The sequence below is a fragment of the Crocodylus porosus genome, unplaced genomic scaffold (genome assembly GCF_001723895.1).
Source record: "Crocodylus porosus isolate Cpor-Errol unplaced genomic scaffold, CroPor_comp1, whole genome shotgun sequence".
Classification (NCBI taxonomy): Eukaryota; Metazoa; Chordata; order Crocodylia; family Crocodylidae; genus Crocodylus; species Crocodylus porosus.
The window spans coordinates 10,333,292-10,341,865 of record NW_017728910.1 but is presented as its reverse complement, the minus strand read 5'-3'; positions in this window follow the sequence as shown (position 1 = coordinate 10,341,865).

The window sequence follows — 8,574 nt, the reverse complement described above, 5'->3', positions numbered from 1 at the left end:
TTATCTTGCTGGGATCCTATGACCCCAGCTGACTTCCTGCCCTTTGGGCGGGGGGCTGGACTCGATGATCTTCCGAGGTCCCTTCCAGCCCTAATTTCTATGAAATCTGTGAACTCCTGAAAAATGTAGGCATTGTTTTAAGACTGATTTATAGCAAACTTGTGTGTTTACACCACTCAAAATGCTGTGGTAACTAAATTCTTCTTTCATGTATCACCCAGCACAATGTACACCTCAAACAATCAAACTTTACCTGATTTTAAACAGACATTGTTTCGTTAAATTTATGACAAACACATCCGATTATACCTCAGTAAGGCTTAATGTCAGATTTTATCAGGATCATTTTATTGTTTTATGCCATACAATGCAGTTAACTTCATGCAACATGACACAAGGTTGAAGACTCTGATTTTTTTTCACCTCAGATGTTTTCCAAGTGTTGAACTTGAATAATTGCTCTGTTCACAAGTTTAAGGAATAAACTGCCTGACTTCACCAATATTCCAGAACCTTCTCTTCTGTGTTAAATACCAACATTAATCTTTAAAAGGTCCATGAAATAATGAGGTGTACAAAGGGGAGGTGTAGAGTATTTGTGATTTATGTAGCAGTTACAATTTCAGAAGCTTATTTAACTTTTCTCTGTATGTTTCCCTTCATTTTCTTTTAATTAAATTACAAGACTAGGTAGTAGAAAATAAATGTAGGTAATAGATGTAGTGCAAGTAAAACAATAACTTGTAGTGAAAATTTAGAATATCTATTACTTAGTAATCATCTCAGGGGGCTGTCTCACAGTTGTGTGTCTAAAAACAAACCCAAATTCCCTTTCTTCATATTACTCCTCATTAAGACATTCTGTGATTGACAAACCTTCATCCCCAAGTTCGTCAATCTTTTCCTGCAATACTCTAATATTTTTTTTTCTATATTTTCTTTCTTCCATCAGACACAGTTAACTTTCTGCAAAACTCAAGCACTTCAACTTTTAAATTTATTGTAAAGATATAGAGTAATATCTTAAACTGTACATAAAATCTATTAGGATTTTTTAGATTAATTTTGCCCAGATTTGCTGTATCATACTGTAGTTATGTGTTAATAAGGTCCATCACAAAGAAATATGTCAAACTGATCATATTTCATCTGCTGCCAGATTCAACAGAAGACTATACTGGTGAATGTTAGCAATGTGTAAAACCTAATAGCACAAAGTGAAGTTAGTGAAAGAAAGTATTGTTCTAAAATCTTTACTAATCACACTAGTCACATGAAAAGAAACCGTGGGCCTGGATTTTTTGTTGTTGTTGTTGAGAATGGATCCGTGAAAGAACACGGCAATCAATCTAATCCTTGTGTTTTGTTCATTGACTCCACTGTAGTCAAATCTACCCTGGCTTTCACTGTAGTCAAAAGTTAAAAAAGGTGCTTAAAGTGTGTTTTGACTTAGGTTCATTCAGGTTCTATCAGAGTAATAACCCCAAACAAGCCTAGTTACATTATCAGTCTATAATGGTTGTAAGACTCAGAAATACTTTTGCTGGCTTGAGGGCTAGCCAGACATATTTAAAACACATTAATTTTCAATTCTTTCTCATTTGAAATAAAAAGTACGTTGCACAGTGTAGTCAGGAACACCTGTGTTTCAGTCAATATTTTTCTTCCCTTTTGAAGTTATTCCTTGGAAGTTTTTATTTGCCCTTTGAATGCATAACCGCTCCTTGGCTATGTCCAGATGAGCGTGGCCATATGTGGCACTGCAGACATGTCTGTGGCACCATATACCTCCACATTCACCTGTTCTCTGCATGGCAAAGGAGCAGCATAGGAGGGTTGATCCCCTTGATGTACAAAGCATCCAAAAAAAAGCAAAAACAAACCAAAAAAAAAGCAGAGCAGCATACATGGAAAAAAAGTAGAGCAGCAACATTCAACAGTGAAGCTAGGCCTCCTGGCACCATGTTCCAGCAACCAGACAGGCTCTGAGTGGCAGGATTGCCACTGCTGCAGCCCCAGGAGCCCTCCAAGACCATAGGTAAGGCTGCGGGACCCAGCCCAGTGCTGTGCCCAGCTTCCTCTACCCCACCCAGGGTAACCTGACACATGCCAGAGGGCTCACGGCACAGGTATATCGTGGGGACAACTAGTGGTGGCACAAGGTGCGCCACTGTTAATTGCCCCCAGGCAACCAAATATCCACGCTCATGTGGACATGGCCCCCATGTCCTTTTAAGGTAGCTTTAATAAGATTCAGTGAAATAAAATATATTTGAATAAATAAAAATCAATGAGTTGGAAAATAAAATAGACTAAATAAAATGTATTTGTAACTATACATTTTTATCACACAAAGAACAAGATATCTGTAAAGAAATAAATAGGTTTGTCCCCCTACTCCACTCAGATGGGATCAGCTGTTCATGAATCACAAAGAGGAAAATAAAAATCTCATCCTATTATACCCCATGATTTAATTGGGGAGTTTTTTACTGAAGATATATTTCTTCTGTTAGGAATACATACAGCACTGGTTCTCCATATTGTTCTGAACACTTCACCCACTAAAATATCGGTTTCCTCTGAAGACTGAAGTAAATAGCACCATTTGTTCTCAAAGCCGACCAGCTATTTCTAAAAAGTAAAAAAGATCATAGTAAATGGATAAAATGTTAGGAATAAATATGAAAAATGGGTCACCGGAAATAAATCTTTTTTATGACGACTTCTCCCATTTATTTAATGGGAACAGTTCTTTGCTACAGTTACACGCAACAAGAAACATCGCTGATTGCTGGTTGCATAGAAAATAATTTTAGGCCTGAGGTACTTTTTAGGCAGATCTGAAATGTGCTACTGTGAAGTGTAAAGGAAGCTATAACAACACAGCGTTATACAAACAAGGGGCAATTTAATGGAATTATATCAACACAAGGAGGTAAGGTGTCTATCATAGCCAGTTAAGTAGCAAATACACTTGTGTAAACTGAGGAGCAAAATAAACCTTACTGTCAGAAAATTGTCAATTATACTGTAGTAGGCACTTAGCAGCATGTGGTATAGTTGGTAATCCAGAACCCCACTTTACAAAATATTTACTTTTTTAGAAGCAATATTTCATTTTTTCTCTTTACTTTTTGGTGACTTTGTTGATAGTTTGACCCAAATGCCATGTTTTCAGATGTCTTTGAGTTCTCAGGTTGACATTAAAAACCATTCAACTATTCCAGGCTAGGTACTTACCAGGAACTGTACTACTCTAACATTCAAACATATTTCACAAAGGCTTTCCTTAACACAAAGAAAGATGGCTGATTTGAAAGACTTCACTAGAAAATCCTCTAGGCAAAACAAGGAATATATTTTTCTTACTTCTTGGTTGCCTTGTATTCATTCTTCAAGTTAGATGAGTAATTCTAGACTTTTCTAGAGGCCTAATGGCACCGGTATCTTTATCTTTACAAGAAACAGCAAGAATAAAAATCCACTGACAAAAAAACCAACCTTTCTGCTATTAAAAAAGGAATGCTTGATAAATACTGGTATTAGCTGAATTACATGAAGTTATATACAGATGCTTGATGATATAGAACATTTAGCTGCAAAGCCAAATTAAAATATTTTGCTTGAACCCTTTCCCCTACCTTAAGCTGCTGCATGCCACTGACATAAGGATGTGAGCAGAAGCTTGTCCAAGTTAGCGTGACTTGTGTGTCAAAGAGCCAGGATAAGGTGTAAGCTGGTGGAGAGGGTAATCAGCTTTAACTTTCAAAGCCCTTTACCACCTTCTTTTTCTGCCGCAACTCTGTCTTTTAGCATGTGTGCTAAACCAACTCAGACTCCCTTAGCTTCACAGGGCAAGATTCAGAGATGTGTAAGCAAGCAAGAGGGGAGATGAGTTACTTTCTACTAAATGAGAATGACAGTAAGTCAGTCTAAGGACCTCTAAGCTGTTATCATGTTCACATCAAGAGGATTAGAAGAAGACATACATTACATCAGTTTAGATTCCCTCTGAACATAGCAAATACAGGAATTGGGTGCTTAATCTTTAAAGCCTACTCAGTGCATTTTTCTTTTACAAGTGAGCTGCCTGGCACTGGCTCCACTAAACCTTTTGTCTACAATAATGTCACCAGACAGCCACATGAAGATGTACCCCAAGAGTCACTGCATATACTGTATAGCTGTGGCAAAGACTGTCTAGAGAACAGAAATCTGATGTCACAGCAAAAAGCCCTTGGATTCAGAGCCTATTTAAATACACTTTCATAATTAACAGCTTTTTTTTGTGTGTTCATCTGCAGAGGCAGTTTTTCTAGAATTTTATATCCAATTAAATCTTCTTTAACACAGAAGTACAGAATCAATATTGAGAGTAAATGCCAAGTGATCTATATATCACCTGCAAAGTGGAAAATAACACTATAGCCATGTACAGGTGTTACGTTTCTACCAGGAGAATTGCTGCTTTCCTGATAGAAACCACAAGTGTAACGAGCATTCATCAGGTTTCTCCAGCAGGAAAAATGCCTTCTGTAGGAAAAAGATCTTCCTCTTACTGAAGATTGCTCTTGTAGAAAGGACTGCTGGTACACTTCCTTGCCCCTTGACTTCTCCCGGGAACTGGGAGGATGGAGCAGCAGGTGAAATGCTCTCCCAATTCCCCTGAATCTGGGGAAGGTGCAGAGACCAGCTGCTGCTCACTGCCTCCTTGTCTCAAAAAGAGTTAAACAGTGGGGAAAGGCTCCCTGTGTCTTCCCCAGACTGGATTAACTCTGGAGAAGGCATGAGGGGGTATTGCCCCACTGCTTCTGCTTCTGCTCCTCTTCTAGACCAGTAGAGGAGGGGAGGAGCAACTTCCCATCTACTCTTCAGACACCGATCTCAGGTTGGGGGGGCGGGGGGTTGGCCTGCTCCCTCCCTCCTTTTCTAGACCAGGCTGGCCACTAGTAATGGTCACTAATAATGACCACTCCCCAGTTATTATCTTGGTTTATGGCAGTGTTTTTCAAACTTTTAAGTAGCAAGTACTCCCTAATTTCTGAAAATTTCAATAAGTACCCCAACGTTCAATTTTCGAAGGGATTTCATATTTACAGACTAATGTGTGCCATATGTTGGAAGAAGGACTGTGTATATAAGGCCATGATATGACAGATGTCTGATCTGGTGTGGGTAGGGTTGCCACTTTTTACACCAGGGGTGCACAACTCAAATATGTACCTGGGCTAGAGGTGATTTTGGCCAAGGCTAGGAGGGCTGAACCAAATTATTACTGGGGAATTTAAAGCGCCGCACAATGCGCAATGCACTAAATTTTTTGCCATAGTTTTGAGAGGAGGAAGGGGTGAGGGAGAGAGGGCAAAAAATAGAGTGTGGGTTACCCACATACCCCCCTGCCTGTGTCTCGCGTACCCCCAGGGGTACACATACCGCAGGTTGAGAAACTATGGTTTAGGGAAGGTGTGCAGAGTATTTCCCTGCTGCTTTGCTTCCCCACCAGGAGTCTAGGAGGAGAAGAGTAGCAACAGCTCTCCATGGCTTCTCCAAACTGGGATTTTCCGGGTCTGGTGAATGGATAGAAAGCAGGGGAACTGGGTTATTTGCAGGCCAGATGCTCCCTCCCATGGAAATATTTCTATCTGTAGAAGTTTCTCAGAAATGTTTCAGAAATTAATGCGTGTTCATGGTCCATATTCAGTAAGAGATTGCTTCAGTGGTGACATGCGGATTGTAAATTGCACAAACCTACAACAGAATACCTCTTCATGGAATCCCACAGATGAGCCTAGAAACAGGAAACAAACCCAAACCAATTGAGGCAAAGCTCATTTGTTTTTTAAACAAGAATAAAGCAGTTTTGAAGTAGTCACAAGCAACGATACAGAAGTGTTTTGATGACCTATCTAACAAAAGCAGTTCTTAAAAAACAGAGTAGATATTTGTCCCATCGTACAACCCTGTCAAATCATACAAGATAAGTGGAACCAATGAAACTTGTCTCAGCTAGTAATTCAATGGATGGCCTTAAAATCAAATTTTAGGTGTAACACCAAGTAACGATGATTTGGTAAGTGGAAGCTGTCCCTTTGAGTTAATATTGAATCAATGTTCCATCACAGAGTACATGTCAACATGTCAACACTCAGTTGAGATATAAAATTAAGGGGCTTGTTTTCTATGTGGCACTTTTCAAAAGGACTAGGGACTTCAGGATGAAATTTTGCTCTCATAAGAGTCTTTCTATAAAATAACTGCAAAAATGGCCTTGTGAGTCTCAATGTTTGTTATCTACATGTCAAATTTGCTCATTTTATATGAAATGGATTAGTTTGATCTGGTGCTTATAGATGTGCTCATTCATATGTTCTAATTAGAACACGTTGGAGCAGACTGGATTGAGTCTGTTCCATTTTCTAATTAAAATGTTCCATTGTTGCCTCACCATCGTGTGTTCTAGGCCCCCACACATTTGAAATTGGCTACAGGGACACTTTATCTAAATCTCGTCGAATGCGCTTAAATAAAACATCCCATGACCATTTTGAAATACGCAGAGGCTTAATACAAATGATGGGGAGCCATTTTTAATTCGAGTGGCTATCTGGGGACTGTTCTAATTCAAACGGGACTGTTCTAATGAAAACCCTCCCCTCCGACCTCCGAGCACAAGTCAGGACAGATGTTAAGGTAAGCACTCTCAGGTTCATGCAGCATTACCAGCACTGATAGCTAGTACTAATAAAGGAGTTTTTGTTTGGCATGTTGAGGATGTGGGCCAGAAAGGTCAGCTCTTCCACCTTTAGCTGTACTGTTTCCATAGTGCCAACTAGAAAGAAAAACAACTCCCCCCCATCCCCCCCAACCCCCCCCCCAAGCAGTTAAAACATCTTTTGGTCAACGGAGCAAGAAAATGACTGAAAATAGAGAGCGCACATCTGTTGTATAACAAAGGCACTGCTGATTGTAGTCGTGTTTTATGTCAGAGCACATCAGAAAACATCTATTTTAAAAAATCTGCAAAAAGTATTGTCATGCTAAGAAAACTGGTTTAGTCCTAAAGCTGGCTTTGATTGTTGTGATTGTCCAGTAGCTAGATTTGATAACTTCCTATTACCCAGAAATTCAAAATAGACCAAATATTATTCACTACATTTTAAACATTAAAAACATAGGGACCAATTACCTGTATGAAAAAAGGGAATTTGTTGTTTTATTCAGAAAAGAAGTACATAACAAAGGTGTTTTCTAAACAGTTTAATATAATGTTTCATTAAGGAATTATTTTAGTAGTATTCTGCAAGCTAAGCTTATGAAAATGTGCCCTAAAAATGAGTTTGATAGTTTCTGCACAATCACTTTATAAAGATGTATGGCAAAGATCATAAAAAGCAGCTTTAACGCCATTGAAAACTCACTTTGAAGATACTGAGGGAACACATTACATTTCTTGATGGACTATTCAGCAAGGAAATAAAGTCTGTTGCTAGGGTGTACACTCCATTAAGTTGTCACAAACAGCTATTTTGAGGTCTTAAGTGGTTCATAGGCCTAGTACTAGCTCTCTGCATTGGGGTGAATTTCTTCTTTTATGAATATTTGTTGTCCCTAAAAACATTTTAGCATATTCTGCTTTGTTTTAGAGTAACTGATAACAATAAATACCCAGAAAATGAACATATTTTCTGCAACTTCACAAACAGATTAGTACTTTTGTTGTTTTAGTAAAACACTGAAACTTTAATAACCAATATAATTGAAATTAAATTATAAATAGACATGTAAATCCTTTTTAATTACATTTTTTTGCAACATGGAAAGAATGGATGGTAACTAGATGAAGAAATAATCAGCCATCAAATCAAAATATTGGAAAGGTCAGATTTTTTTTGCAGCCAAAGCACCCAGAATTACAAGAAATGTAACACATTACAATTCCAAAGCTGTTTCTTTTTGACAGAGGTTTTAATGAGAATAGAAAAGGGAAAAGCCATCAGTTCTCACAATAAACATTATGAAGAGAATACTCTTGTCCTATTTAAAGGTCTTTCTACTCAGGAGAATATATCTCCTGATCAGGATTATGGAGAAATTTAATTCGGCATAATCTACATTTCAAGAAATTAATCTGATTAGTTAGTTTATCTGTCATCTCCCCATGAAAACATACTCTGAACCATTTGGCATTATTTCAGGTGCCCTTTGACATTTGCTTTTCAGGTGCCCATTTGGTTTGGAAAAATGCCATCCAAATTCTTTATGGGTGGTGACTAATTGGAGGGGGAAAAACCATGCAAAATTCTGAATGAAGGTTAAGAAATCCTATCTAAATTATTAGTTTTTAAGGTTATAGTAAAAATAATAATGTCAAAGCATTCCTACAAAGACTGGAAAACGTTTAAGTCAAGGACATATTTTTGGTCTTTTTTCTATTTAAATCCCTAAAAAACCAAAAGCAAAACAAAACACCTCATAAAGTTGAATGTTTATTGTTCAAAATTAAATGTTTCTTTCTCAAAAGACACAAGTCTTCTACTTATTTACCAACCAGACAGAGTACAAACAGGATCT